This window comes from Vombatus ursinus, unplaced genomic scaffold (assembly GCF_900497805.2).
Source record: "Vombatus ursinus unplaced genomic scaffold, bare-nosed wombat genome assembly UNPS02009173.1, whole genome shotgun sequence".
In the NCBI taxonomy this organism is placed as follows: domain Eukaryota; kingdom Metazoa; phylum Chordata; class Mammalia; order Diprotodontia; family Vombatidae; genus Vombatus; species Vombatus ursinus.
In genome coordinates, this window is record NW_020948951.1 from 6298961 (window position 1) to 6314560 (window position 15600).

The 15600-nt window shown below is 41.3% G+C and overlaps 1 protein-coding gene across 2 annotated transcripts in view; it reads right to left on the minus strand.

The window, feature by feature from the left end:
* Positions 1 to 15213, minus strand: part of KDM4B (lysine demethylase 4B) — a 259342-nt gene extending 244129 nt beyond the window's left edge. The window contains exon 1 of one of the 2 annotated variants that reach the window (XM_027851028.1): positions 15125 to 15213. The gene's annotated coding sequence lies outside the window, so the exon portion shown is untranslated. The remainder of the gene's footprint in view (positions 1 to 15124) is intronic. The other variant, XM_027851029.1, reaches the window with a different exon arrangement.
* Positions 15214 to 15600: the final 387 nt, after the last annotated feature.

A 15600-nucleotide genomic window follows, 5' to 3' on the forward strand; every position in this document is an offset into this window, starting at 1 on the left:
GTGTAAGTATTCACCATACACAATGCAAAAAATGCAAAAATGAATTGTCTCATTTCAACTCAGCAGCAAGTTTTTCATATAAATTTACATGCCAAATGGAGGAATTTAGATTTGATCTTAGACTCAAAAAGGAAGCCACTGGTGTGTATTGACTAGAGGGGGTTATATCAGATCTGAGCTTAAAGATCATTTTGGCAGATATGTGGAGGATGAATTAGATTGGGAAGAGTCTTGAAGCAGGAATACCAATTAGGAGCCTATTGCAATAGTCTGGGTGAGAGGTAATGAGAGACAGAACTAGGGTAGTGGCTATGTAAGTAAAAAGAATGGATATGAGAAATGTCATGGAGAGAAGAATTACAAGATTTGGCCAAATGCCTAGTTATGCTGGATAATAAGGATGACAAGTCAAGGATCTTTGTTTTATGTACTTGAATGACTGGGGGTATGGTAGTGCTCTGAACACAAAATAGAGAAATTCCTACACAATAACAGCCATGTTGTGCGATGACTAATATTGATAAACTTAACCGTTCCCAGCAATACAAGGATCTAAGACATCTCCAAAGGCCTCGTGATGGAAAACGCTATCCACATCCAAAGAAAGAACTATGGAGTTTGAATGCAAATCAAAGCATACTATTTGCTCTTTTTTTTTCTTCTGTTGTGTTTTGTTTCCTCTTTCTGGTGGTTCCTCCTATTGGCTCTAATTCTTCCTTACAACATGACTAATGTGAAAATATGTTTAACAGGAATGTCTATGTACAGTCTATATCAGATTGTGCGCCATCTTGGGGAGGGTGGTGGGGATGAAGGGGAAGAAAAATTTTAAACTCAAAAGCATATGGAAGTGATTGCTGACAAATCAAAATAAATCAATTAAAACAAAAGAAAATAAAGAAAAAAAAGAAATAGAGAAATTCCTAAGAGATAGGATTTTGTGGGGAGAAGGGAGGTGATAATGTAATGAAATCTATACGGCAGAATGCAACATCTCCATTCCTGGGCAACTGATTCCCTCCCATCCAAAATGAAAAGGGACTTCTTTTACTCATCAGTAACTGCTCTGAAGTGCAGAGCCCACCGTTAGAGAGGGACCTGCAGCAGTTGAGAGATTATTTGGAGCAGAAGAATCAAACTCTAACTCCAAAGTGTGGCAAAACCAGATTAAAATGTAATTGGGAAGCATTTAAAAAAATAAATTAAAAACCGAATACAACATAGATAATATTAATTTGTGGTTTTCTAAGTCAATATGAAAGCAGCTAAGTGGCTCAGTGGATAAAGCACTGGGCCTGCTATCAGGAAGACCTGAATTCGAATCTGACCAAGACACTTACTAGCTGTGTCACTAACCTCTGTTTGCCTTAATTCACTTAGAGAAGGAAATGACAAACTGATCAATATCTTTGCCAAGAAAACCCCATGGGCAGTATGGTCTATGGGTCATGGTCAAGACACAAATGAATGACTAAACAACAACAAAGTCAATAAGCTGCCCACACGGACCCACTTCTCTTTTAGCATGATACCACTGATCTTGGAAACAGGGGACAGAGATCCTGGGATTGGGGGAAATTTGCAGGTACCTGAGTCCTACCTTTGCTTTGTTATAACTATACTGAGAAGCCAACACTCAGAGCTAAAGAAGGGAAGTTGCAAGTTTGCTCAGCAGGGGAGAGGAGTGTTGGGAGATGAGTGGAGGGCAGATGTCGTTGTATTGGAGTGAAGCCCAACTCGGTGGGCTTCAGTGTTACAGTTATGAGAGGGAGGGTGGGACACAAGCCAATCCCATCCTCCTACAGGCTAAACACATTATCACTTGAGGTCCAGGCCACAGCCCACTAGAGGGCCGGGGCTTCAACTCTGAAGAGCACTGATCTAGAGAATCTAGAAATATGGAGATGAAGGTCTATACTTGGGGCATAACAACAATAGAAAAGAAGAAAAAATTGACTCAAGAGGTAAAGTATGAATTTCAAGGACAATAAGAAGGGCTTTTAAAAACTGTTGGAGAATCAATCAACAATCATTTATTAAGTTCTTAACAATGTATGAGGCACTTTGCTAAGCACTGGAGACAAAGACAAAAAATGAAATAGTTCTTGCCCTGAAGAAGCTTACATTCTAATGGGAGAAATACGAAGTACACTTTACTTAGAGTGGATGAGGTGGTAACAGACCAAAGGAAGAAGACCTGACTATTCACCTCCCATAATTTTAGAGTTGGTAGATCTCCAGAGGCTGTCTAATTCAATCCATACCTGAACAAGAATCATCTCTCCAACATACCTAACAAAGTCATCCAACATTTGCCCAAAAACCTCAAGTAAGGGGAAACCCACTCACAATCTCCTTGGGAAATCTATACCATTTCAGTACAATCCCAAAAGTCATGAAGTTTTTGTCCACATCAAGCCTCAATCTGCCTCCCTGAAAGTTCCAGTTGCTGCTCCTAGTTCTAGCTCTGAGCCAAGCAGGTTAAGCCTGATTCTCTTCCACATAAATGGCCCTTCAATTAGGTATAAAACCAGCTATCATGGCTCCTCTAAGTCTTCTGTCCACGGTAAACATCCAATTCCTTCAACCAAGGCTCATGTGCAATTTGATTCAATAACAAGTATTTATTAACCACCTATGTGCCAGGCACTAGGGATACAAAGATAAAAATGAAATAATCCCTGCCCTAATACAGAAGGAACACTAATAACTAGTTAAATGAGGAAAGGCTTCTTGTAGGATGTGATACCAAGCAATGCCTTGAAAGGAGTTAGGGATTTCAAGATGTAGAAGTTGAGGAAGGCTATAGTACTCTAGGCAGGAGACTGAACAAAGGTATAGAGGTAGAATACAGACTGTCTAACATCTAGTAGGCCAATCTAACTGAACTGGATAACTGAAAAGGATGGTGGGGGTGGAGAGAGGAGAGGGGGTGATACGGAAAAATCAACCTCAGAGTTAGACTGCAAGAGGCATTAGTTTTATATTTTGCCCTAGGTATGACAGAGTCAACTGAAGCTTCTTGAGCAGGGAAATGATATTTTTAGACCTGGTCTTAAGAGTATTAATTTGGAAGCTTCAAGGATGACTGTAGGCAGGCAAATCAATTAGAAGGCTACCCCAATTGCCTTGTGATCGTGAAGAACTTCACCATCCTTATTTGATCTCCAGTTTATCAGTATCTTTGATTCCCAGAAGACAATACTATAGATGTGGTCTGACAAAGGCAACCAATAGCACTATCATCTCCTAGTCCTAAACACTGTGCATCTTCTGATAAAATGAAAAGTAGGTTAACTTTCTTTTTGGCTGGTATATCACAGTGATAAATAATAACCAACTTGTACTTAATTTGATTCAAATTGAATCAAATCACTCAGATTCCTCACACTTTTCAAATGAACTGCTACCTGGCCACACCTTTCCCATTTTGTATCTGTGAAGGCGACTTTCTTGAACCCAAATGTAAGACTTTATATTTGATCCCTATTAAATTTCATTATTATTAGATTTGGCCCAACTTCCTAGCCTACTGGGCTTTTTTTGAAATCCCAATTCTTTCATCTACCATGTTACCTATTTCCTCCTAGTTTTGTATCATATGTACATTTTTAAGCATACCATTCAAGTCCAAGAGTAAATCAAATCTAAGACCTTTATTTGAGGGGTTCTTAAACTAAAGGCCCAATGAATATATTTCAGAAATCTGGGAACTTGAATAAGAAAAAAATTCCATTCTTATTTTTAACTAACCTTTGGTTTCTTCTTGTAATCTTATATATTTAGTTTATGCATTGAAAAACATTACTCTAGGGTCAGCTAGGTAGTGCAGTGGATAGAGCATCGGCCCTGAAGTCAGGAGGACCTGAGTTCAAATCTGGCCTCAGACCAAACACTTGACACTTACTAGCTATGTGACCTTGGGCAAGTCACTTAACCCCAACTGCCTTACCAAAAAAAAAAAAAGAAAAAGAAAAGAAAAAGAAAAAGAAAAAAAAGAAAAAGAAAACCATTACTCTAAGAAAGGGTCCATAGGATTCATTAGGGTTCTGTGATACAAAAAATTTTAAGAATCCCCTGCTTTAGATAATTTTCATTCTTTCTTTTACAGCAGGAGAATGATCTTCAATGATCAACAAAAATGGTTAATAAACTGAATCCTGTGGTACATAAGCAGAACAGAGCACCCAGTCAACAGGTACACTGAAATTAAATCCTAGAGTAATTAAAGGACTTGAAGATGTGTTTAGGATCATAGATTTAGAGCTGAAAAGGACCTCAGAAGCCATCCAACTCCCTCATTTTACAAATGAGAAAAGCAATGCCCAGGACTACTAAGCTTCTGTTGCTGAGCTTTGGAAAACTGTGGCTCACAAGGGAAATACTACAGGACTGGATGTGGATGTTGTAACGATTTTTAAAGGGGAAATGGAGGTAGAATCTTCAAAACATAAGACAGTAAATTTGTCTTGAACCGCTGAGAAAATTGTATATATTTATAGTTTGTGAGCACTTACAGGGAAGCAGTGATTAGTAAGAACCAATAAGAGTTCATTAAGAACAGAACATGCCAGCTTTACTTCATTTCTGTTTTTGAAAGGATCTCTGGATCAGGAGAATGGGACTAACAGCATAAATAAATTTCATCAAAATATTTATAATCATAGAATTCCAACTTTGAAGAAACCTTAGAAATCATCTACTCTGAGGTAAAGAGAAGATGGTAGAATAGCAGACAGAAATATAGCAAACTCTCTGCTTCAAAAAAAGGAAACAAAACAAAAAACACACCAGACTGAATCCTGATGGGGAAATCCAGGAAAAAGTCATGAGTCACTTTCCAGCCCAGGGAAGCATAGGGAGACAGATCCAGAGGTCTGTGGACTTTGGGGACAGAGTCTGGCTAGGAGATCCTACAAATAACTGAAAAAGGATCATGCACCAGGGTAAGAGGTCCCAGGTCCAAACCAGGGCACTGCAACCTTGGGCAGAGTGTAGAAACAGGTATCAATTGGCAGCTTTATCACTACACAGTTCTGGGTCACAGATCCAGGGTAGATTGAGGAGTAATTGTGGTCCCTAGACTGTATACTGAACAAGGAGAAAGTTTGGAAGCAAGCAGCAGCTGTGTGACTGTGAGACCCACATATGGGATCTCAATTTCAAGTTCTAGTTCCATCTAAAGCCTTCAGAGAAATAACCAGGGTCCAAACAGTCTAGAGTTAAGCGAATCTGAAGTAGAATTTTCTACCTAACTGATAGTGACTGAGTCTACTGAGATTCCAAAGGTGGTAAACTCACAGGTTTGTTGCTCTGATCCAAACCCAGGTCAAGTACTTGAAGAGGTGAGGGAGTGGGGGGGAGGGAGGGGTGAGTAGGTGTTTAGGGGCAGCTAGGTGGAGCAGTGGATAGAGTACTGGCTCCGGAGTCAGGAGGACCCGAGTTCAAATTCGGCTTCAGACACATAACACTAGCTGTGTGACTCTGGGCAAGTCACGTAACCCCAACTGTCCCACAAAACAAAATAAAAACAAACAAACAAAAACATGCAGGTCCCTAACCTGAGCTGTCCCTGGAATCACACAAAAGTCATCACCCCAAGAAAGCAAGCAGCAGGAGAACCAGTCCAGACATTCCCTCCAGAAAAGAACAGTCTGGTCCTAACAAAATCCCAAGTCAGAAGTAGGCTGGAAGAATTAGTAAACAAAAAAGAACATCACAATAAAAAACTGTTACACTGAGAAATACGCTAGATTTTAGACACAAACCCAGAAAAACAGAATGACTCTTAAAACATCAACGAGCAAAGCCTCAAAGAAAAATACAGGTTAGGGAATGACTAGGATTCCTGGAAGAGATTTTAAAAAAAAATTCTTGTTTCAAGTTTAAAATGTTTTTACAAATGAAATGAGCACTAGAATGAAAGAAAAAAATGGAAAACAAAGGAGAACTATGGAAGAATTAGAAAAAGAATTACCAACTAAGCACAAGAGGTACAAAACCTTGCCCAAGCAACAAACTCCATGAAAATTCAAATGGACCAAAGAGAAGCAGATGATTTCATGAGACAAGAAGAAATATAAAAATAAAGTCAAAAGACTGAAAATATTAGAAAATTTAAGGCATCTCATTGCAAAAACAAGAGAACTAGAATACAGATTAAGGAGAGAAAATGTAAGAAAATGTTGGACTTACATGAAAGCCATGACCAAAAAAAGAGCCTAGATATATTTTAAGAAATCTTAAAACTTCTCAGACCCCTTAGAATCAGAGGGCAAACTGAAAACAAAATCTACTGGTCACCTCCAGAAACTTTAAAATAAAAACTCCCAGAAGTATTCTAGCCAAAATCCAGAACTTTCAGGTCAAAGAAAAATGACTGCAAATAGCCAAAAACAAAGAATTCAAATACTGAAATGCCACAGTTGGAATCACACATGATTTAGCAGCCCCTACTATAAAGGTGCTGAGATCTTGAATATAATATAGTACTCAAATAGGCAAAAGATATAGGCTTACAACCAAGAATAATTTACCCAGTAAAATAATGTATAATTCTATTGGGGGGGGGGGGAAAGAACTTTTATTAACAGTTTTCAAGTGCTCCTGATGAAAAGACCAGAGCTACAAAGAAATTCTGAAGTACCAACACAAGAGTCAAGAGAAACATAAAAAGGCTAACACAAACAAATAATCATATGGAACTAAAACAAGGATATACTACTTACATTCTACTAAGGGAAAATGACACATGTGTTCCCTCTGAACCTTATCATCAAGGGTCATAGAGGAAGTCTAATTAGACAGAAGGCCTGGGGGAAGTTTTGTTATGTCAATGATCTTTTTTAAAAGAATGGAAAGGGAATGGAAGATGAATACATTAGGGGGGAAAGAGAAAGGAAGGTTCTGGGAAATTATTTAATTGGAATGTGCATATAGAAGTCTACACAAGTAGGAGGAACTGGAGGAGCAGCTGATAACTTGAATTTTATTTTCATCTGAATTGGTCAAAGGAGGGAAGCAAAACACATATAAGTGGTTACAGAAATTCATCTCACTCAACAGGAAAATAGAAGGGAAAGGAAAAAAGAGAGGGAGAAATTAGAGGAAGGATAGGTTAATGGAGGGATTAGTCATAAAGTAAAACAAGCTATAAGGATTTACAAAAATAACACAGCTCTTTTTGTGGTGGCAAAGAACTGGAAACTGAGGGAGTACCTATCAATCGGGGAGTGATTGAACAAGTTATGGAATATGTGAATGGGATACCATCATGTTTTAAGAGATAATGAAAAGAGCGGTTTATGAGAAACCTAGAAGACTTTTATAAACCAACATAAAGTAAGCAGAACAGGAGAACAATTTATGTAAATACAACAACACTGCAAAGTAAAAAACCTTTGAAAGACTAAGGAATTCTGATCAGCATGATGATTAACTACAATGCCAGTGAAACATGAATTCTAGATGAAACATGCTACCTACCTTCTGATAGAGAAGTAAAAGATTCAAAAGTTCAAAATGAGGCTTTTTTTTTTTAACATGGCTAATGCGGACATTTGTTTTGCTTTAATCAAACATGTTTGTAAGTGAGAGTTTGCTTTTCTTTCTAAGTCAGAGGGGAGAGTTGGGAGGGAGAAAAGAAGTGCTTTTGCTGGTTAAAAAAAATTATTAGAAAAGAAATCATTTCCTCTGACCCCCTCATTTTACAAATGAACTGAAGTGCAACAAGGTCGTAACAACATTAATGTATCAATTTAAGATTTGCAAAATACTTTACATATATTATCACATTTGAATCCCAACAACTCAGATAGGCACTACTCATAATTATTCTCATTTTACACAAGGGACAGGCTCAGCAAAGTTAAGTGATTTGCCCATGTCATAAAGCTAGGTGTCAAAAGGAGAATATGATCCCAAGTTTTCCTGAATCCAAGTAAACTTCTCTTTCTACCATACCATGATACTCAAAAGGTCACACAGGTACTAAGTGGCATCTGACAAAGTACTTTGTAATATGACTTGTGGAAAGGATAAGATGGATAAGATGGAAAGGCATAGACTGGAAGACAATGCAATTTAAATGGATGAATGATTAAACCCAAAGAGCAGGGGTTAATATGTCAATGTCAACCTAGATGTCTTTTGTGAAGCTGCCCAAGGATCTGTCCTTGGTCCTGTTCTATTTAATTTTTTTTTTAATCAATGATATAGGTGAAGAGACATTTTAAAGCATTATTTTTCAAACTTTAAACAAGACATGGATGATATTGGCTTCTTGATGATATGAAGCAAAAGTTGTCAAATCAGTTACTGTTTGATGAGTCTGTAATTTCAAAAAAGGCAAAAGTCTCTTAATGAAACACTCAGTTTTGGTATTGGTAATCCTATATGATGCTGAAAGGATACAGAATAGATTGGGTGTCAATACTACTACCACTAATAATATTAACACATTTATATAACATTTTTAAGGTTTACAAATATCCTTACATACATTATTTTATTTGATCCTCACAATTATTCTGAGTTACGCATACTTGGCCTCATACCTGGGTGACAAAAATAAGGATCCAAAAAGATCGGAGTGGATTGAACAATGAACCAAATCCAATGAGATGAAATTGAATATAGATAAACTTAATTTCCTATATATATATTTAATCTACTGAACTTAAATCTACTGCATAAGTTCAATTGCTTCTGGAGAAAGTCTACTTATGCATCCCACCGAAAGTTAAGGATGTCCTAAACTAAGCTTATTTTCCCTCCTAAACCTACTAAAAATCCTGACTTTACTTTCTCTTCCTAGTTACCCCTATTTATGTATAAGTGTTTGATTCATTCAGGTCAGTGACACTACCATTTTCCCTGTAATCTTGGGGTTATCTGATTTCACTCAAAATATAAAGGAAAGAAGTTACCAGGTTCTGTTCATTCTGTTTCTATACGATTCCTTACACACACTCTCCCCTCTCTGTTCCCACAACCACCATTCTCATTGAAGCCATCATTATCCCCACCCCCAAACTAGACTACTACAATTAGCTCTTATGAACCTACACAGTCTCTGAGATTCTCTCTTCAATAAACATTAAGTGCTTTTACTATGTACCAGCTACTGTGCTAAGTGGAGATACAAAGAAAGGTAAAAAGAGTACCTGCCCTCAAGGAGTTTAAATTAACATGGAAGAGACAACTACATCCACACAAGACATATCCAAAAAGTATAAATGGGAGGTAATAATCCCAGACAGAACCAGGGCAGGACTTGCATTAAGCAAGATGTGAGTTGATCCTTCACAAGGCTAATAGAAGAATCTTTCTTATGCATACCACCTAATCTAGTCACTCTGTGCTCAAAAATCTTCAGTGGCTCCCTAGTCACTTAATCTGGGAAGAGGGAAAGAGAACAGAGATCTGTTTTCTCTGAGGTCCTTTTCAACTTGAAACCTATGAACCTGTAATCTACACACACACACACACACACACACACACACACACACACACACACACAGTCTTACCATGCTATCTTTTTTTCAGCCCTATCCCCAAGTACCACATGCTCCACTCAAACTGGACAATGTTTGGTCCCTCAAACACACTGCAGTCTCAAATTTCACATCTTTACTCAGGTTATTTCTTATGATTTAAATATTGACTTTCCCTATCTTCACCTGTTGATATACTATCCAAACTTTTAAGTCCAAATGAAACAACAGCTTCGATCCCCATAGATGATAATGACATTCCCTGAGACTTTATCCAATACTCTGTTGTGGAACTCTCTAAAACTTTATTCTGTATTAAAGCTACCTGGGTTGTTGCCTTTAAGTGCTTAATAAAAGCTTATAGATTGACAAGCTATAAATTCTTGAGGGCTTATATAAATTTTGGACCTTCCTCCAATGCCTAGAAAAGTACTTTATACATAGTAGGCACACTTAATAAAATATTTCAGGTTTGTTCATTTGAAGAACAAGATGGTGATGCATGTCCAGACAACAATTCTTACGTAAAAAGTTCAGTGGGTTCTGGTGAAAAGTCAAAAAATATAAAATGTGTATGTCACTTAAGCCCTCTGGGACTTAGTTTCCTCCTGATCTATAGAATGAGGGGTATGGACTAGATGGCTTCTAAGGTTCCTTCCAGCTCTAAATCTGTAATCTTAATTTCCAGAACAGGGAAGTCTTACTGTTCTCTGCCCTAATAAAACCACATCTGTCCAAAGGGCATCCACCAAGATTGGGAAAGTACCTGAAATTGTTCCATAGGAAGAACCAGGAATGTTTAGCTTGGGGGGTGGGGTGGACGTCAAAGGAAAGATAACAGTTATTAGGAGCAATAAAAGACGGAAATGGAAACTGGAAGACCACTTGTTAGAAATGAAGAGAGGATTCCCATGAAGAATTAAACTAGGTGACTTCTTAGATCCTTTCTAAGGATGAAATTCTGTGATGCAAGACATTCCACAAGAATAAGGATAATATTCTAAGGAAGAAACAACTAGACTTGGTGACAAATTAGATCTAGGGCTCCTTAAACTTTTGGGAGGTATTAAGGACCCCTCTGGAAGCCTGGTGAAGCCTATGGATTCCTTCTCAAAATATTTTTAAATGCATAAAATAAAATACATAGAATTACAAAGGAAGTCAGTTATATTGAAACAAAGATGTAATTTTTTCCCCTATCCAAGTTCATAGACTCCTTGATCAAGAGAAGTCCAGGGATCCCAAGTTAACAACCCCTGATCTCGGGGATAAAGGAAAGAGCCAAAGAGTACTTTTAACCCAAACAACCCTTAAAAAACAGTAAAGGGGGTATAGGTGGAGAACAGATAAGACAAGAGGGAAGGAAGCTTTTTGGATTTTGAGATGTATTAGATGTGAAGCTGGGGGGGGGGGGGGGTTTGAGCCAGAATATTCTGGCCTGTTAGGCAAGTGGAAATATAGAATACAACAATAATGTCAAATTCTTAAGAGAAATGGAGGCCACTAAACTACTTAAGGATCTGTACAGGTCAAATATCGACAGTTTAAAAATGTAATTTTATCTATGTTTTATTGTGTTTTTATTTATTTTGTCAAATATTTCCCAATTACACTCTAATCTGGTTCTAAGCGCTGTGGGTTAGGTGTATGACACTTCTGGTCTACAGTACACAGCTGGAAGTCATTCAATAGAAATGACAGTGGAAGCCAAGGAGCCATAGGTGCCCCTAAGAAAGAACGTGAAGAGGCATAAAGAGTAAAAGCCTTAGAGACCACCCAAGGAATTGTGTGTGAATGACGTGGGGAAAGGAGGAAGATAATAAAAAGAAATAAAGACTGTGGTCAGAGGAAAAGAACCACGGAAGGTAAGTGTTAAAGAGGCCAAGGAAATAAAATGTCAGGGAGTAGGGGACTCAAAAGCATTAAATGATGAAGACAGTTAAAGACTAAGAAAAGGGTCCTAAACTGCTACCTTTGCTACTGAACATAAACAGCACCTAAGATAACAAAGAACTAGGCTGCTCAACTACAAGTAATTAACAGAGGGATGTTTCTTTTGTCCATTATCCAGACCTTTCTGTTTATTCATCACCCACTCTCTATAAAGTAGGCCGGGCAGATCTATTTGGCTACTTGGAAGGAGCTCTACTAAAAGGTGTGGACAGGGAGGGGTTAGAGAGAGGTGCAAAATCAAGTTTGCAGATACTTCAGCGCCGAATTATTGAATTATACAACTCCGACCAAGTTTAAAAATGGTGCTACTGATTTCAGCCACCCCTTAAAACAGTGAGCAGAGATGAGAAACCAGATATAGCTATATATATGCTAACTATCCATCTTCATGGTTCATAAGAAAAGTACCATTTTTCTAGTAGATGCTATTAGTAAAGATAAAAGCTAAGAGTCAGAGTCAACATGCAGCCATTGATAAGTCTAGTGTAATATAAAGAATTGGGGAGGAGGAATAGCTAGAATAATGACCTTAAGTGTTGAGCAGGACAGTCCTAAGCAGTCCTACTACAACTAGACTGGGGCAGCTGTTGCTGCCTTGACTTCAGCAACCAATCACAACTTCAATAGAGTGGCACCTCCCGACTTGGTGGTACAAGTCCAAAAGGCCAAGACTTGCTCAAGGATGAGAAGCTATAATATAAATGAAGTGGACGGTACATACTCCATTGTAAAAAAAGTGGGCTTGGCTTCTGATGGTCTGAATGTAGTTAGGTTGCCCAAATTCCTATTTCTTAAAGATGGAGCACTTATAATCTTTACAACAGGATACAGGAGTTCTTATGGGTCCATAAACTTGTTGTTTCAAACTATTTTAATAACTGTATTTCAATGTAAATAGTTTCTTTTATAATATGATGTATTTTATTTTATGCAGTAAAAAACATTATCCTACAAAGGGACTGGTTTCCCCAGACTGCCAAAGAGGCACAAAAAAGGTGAACAACTCCTAAAGTCTTTGCAGCCATTCCTTTTATTCTATTTTTTTCCCTTTCAAAATGTAAGATTTCTTACCTACCTTGGCAAATATTCAATCGTTTAAAATAAGAATGCTCCTTTGGCTGATTTTATCTATTTTTTTAAAATGCAGTTTTTATTAAGTTTCTCCTTTCATTATGACACTCACATATATACATACATATATATGCACATAAACACACATATATACATATGCATATGGTATATATCCCATGTTCTGGGTATTCAGAACACAAGATCTGACAGGTTCCACCAAGCCTTTAAAAAGGCTTGTACAACCCCACATAATCTGAGAAGCAGGTAAGTTCAAAGACAATCATCATAAGAATCATCATAATTTAATAAATTTTTCAGTCCCAGTAACTCATTAAGCTATGATCCAAGGCATAGTAAAAATATAATTTTTCCTCATGAAACCAGAGAACACTGTTTCTCAGTTTCTTTATCTGTAAAATGGGGATAATACCTGTAGCTTCCTCAAAGGATTATTCTAAGACTGAAATAAGGTAATATCCACAAAAGAGATTTGCTAACCTTTTATGTGTCTGTATGTGCCGGTTATTACTATTCCTGACCAATCAGAATAATAGATATGGAGATTTCAGGGACCATAGAAATTTCATTTTCTAGATGTGGAAACAAACCCACAGTGAATGACTTTCCCAGGGTCTGGTGAAGAGTGAGCAACAAAACCCAGGGCCTCTGGACTCCAGATTGGGTGCTTTTCCAACTATACCCTTCTGCCTCTTTAAATAACTAAAGCAGCATTTCTACTCAACATAACGGTTTTACAAAAAAATTTAAACCTGACAAGGTAATCTTACCATTTGACTCAACGCACATTTAATGGAGTTTCAAAATATCCTTTCCAATCTTTCCAGTTTGTGTCCACTGCCTTACATCGGGCTGTCAGGATGCCCTTGGCTAAGCCTAGTATTAACCTAGCTCATTCCAGTAAACAATAGAAAAAGTGAAAGAAAATTTCATATTCCTCGTATAATCTCATGGTAGGACTCTTTAAGGATTCCCCGAAAAAAAAAAAAAAAAAACAACTCAAATCAATTATCACGAGCACAGAGGATTGACTCAGTTTCGGGGCTTCCTTATCTAAAGCTGGAGGGCTTAGCCGGCATGCTGTAATTCTCAAACCAAACTACCATTTTTAAACAATCAGCCCAGTTCTCCTATTTAGGATCACCGAAATTTCCACCCTGCCAGAAGCCTGGCTAACCTTTTCTGTCTATCCCATCCAGAGCTATGTCACGGTCCCAGATACCGACAGTCCGAAACTACTCCATAAGATTCTAAGTATTTTAAGAATGTGTGTCAATTCCACAATCTTTTCCTAATCCGTCCACATTCGAAAAGTAATAGGACTAGATTGTATGTATGCGGAATCTGCCTTTCCCACCCCCACTTACAAGGTCTCAACTTCTGTAACCCCAGTTTGGTCGCAGACATAAGCGACACCCCCTTCCCGACCGCTGTTTTTGGGCCAGGCCCTACTTCTCCAAATGTTATGGGGCTTTTTAAAAAATTCATTAACACCTCATTTGCAAGAGTGTGTTGGAACCACCCACAATTGTCACCGAAGAAGTCTTTTGTGCGGGGCTGCCACCCTCAAAACAAACACTGCATTTCAACCCTTTCAAAACAAAAAACGACCCCAAGCCAAGGCACTATTCGGCCCACGACGCCCCAACCCCCTTCCCCCCCCCCCCCCCCCCCCGGCTTAGTGGAAAGAAAGAGAATGCACCGGCCACGCGCGACGCCCTCCCCCGCTCCCTGGACACCGCGGCCCCCATTGTGTCCCAGCCCTTCCTCCTCCCCCTCCAGCTCGGGCCGGGCCGGACCGGCGCAGGCCGGGTGACAGCCGGCGGGCGCCGTCGACCTGCCTCCCGAGCCTCCGAGCGGAGCGCGTTCCCCGCCTCCCCCGGGTGGAGCGGGCGACCTGCCGGGAAAGCAGCTCGCCCGGCGCGGCGTCGGGGCCGGGGGCTGCCGCGGAGCCTGGGGGCAGCGGGGGAGCCTGGGAAGCACTATTTCCCGGCTCTGGGAAGAATGGGGTCGGGGATCGGGAGAAAGAAGGAGGGGGAGCGGAGGAGGGGGAGGGGAGGAGGGGGAGGGGGGCCCCCCATCGGCCGGGGCAGTTAACGCATGTAACCTCCCCTCGCTGGCCCGGCCCGGCCGGGGCCTGAGCAGGGACACCGCCCCCGCCCCCACCCACGCCCCAGCCCCGGCCCCGGCGCGGGGACCCGAGCGGCCAGGCGGGGCGCTGGAGACAATGAGCGGGGGAGGGCGGCGGCGGAGGAGCCGCGATGGAGGAGGGGAGAGGAGCCAGGCCGGGCCCGGGACTCACTGGGGTTGCGGTGCTTGCTCCCCGGCCCCGGCCCCGGCCCCGGCCCCGGCAGGGCGCAGGCCGGCAGCCCAGCCGCGCTCTCGCCGTCCCCGCCGGGCCCGCCATCGCGCTCGCCCTTTCTGGACCGGCTCGGCTCGGCCCCGCACGCCCGCCGCCTCGCGTCGTCTCTCCGGGAGGTGTGAGGGGGCGGCCGCGGCCCGGAGTGAACGGGGAGGGGGGTGGGGGGGAGGAATACTCTTTCAGCTTGGGCCTCCCTCCGCCGAGGCGAAGGCACCTTCGGCCTCACCTGATGGCCGCCGCCCGGCGCGTCAACTCCGTCAGTCCGTCGCGGGGTGGCTGGGCCAGCCGCCTCTGGCTCCTTAGCTCGGGCCGGGCCCCTTCGCTCGCTCGCTCGGCCAGCACTCGACCCCACCGCAGCAGAAGCTCTATTCGCGATGGGCCCGCACCGCCCCGGCCGCCATTGGCCCCAGCACCCACACCCGCCCGCCCATTGGCCACGGCTGACAGCTCCGCCCCTCCCCCTCCGCTCCGCCGATCAACAAGGCAAGGCCCTGCCCCTTGGCCAGCAAAGAGGTGGGCTAGGAGGGATTTCGGGCACGGATTGGTCGGGCCTCCAGGGAGGCCGCACCTCCTCATTGGACTAGCTCGCAGGACTCCCGGCCCTCCCACGTGCCTGCTGCCCGGCCACACTCCCATTGGATCCGACGAACACCATTCAGCCACTCTCGACCAACCCAATGGCTAAACAGCCTTGGATTGACA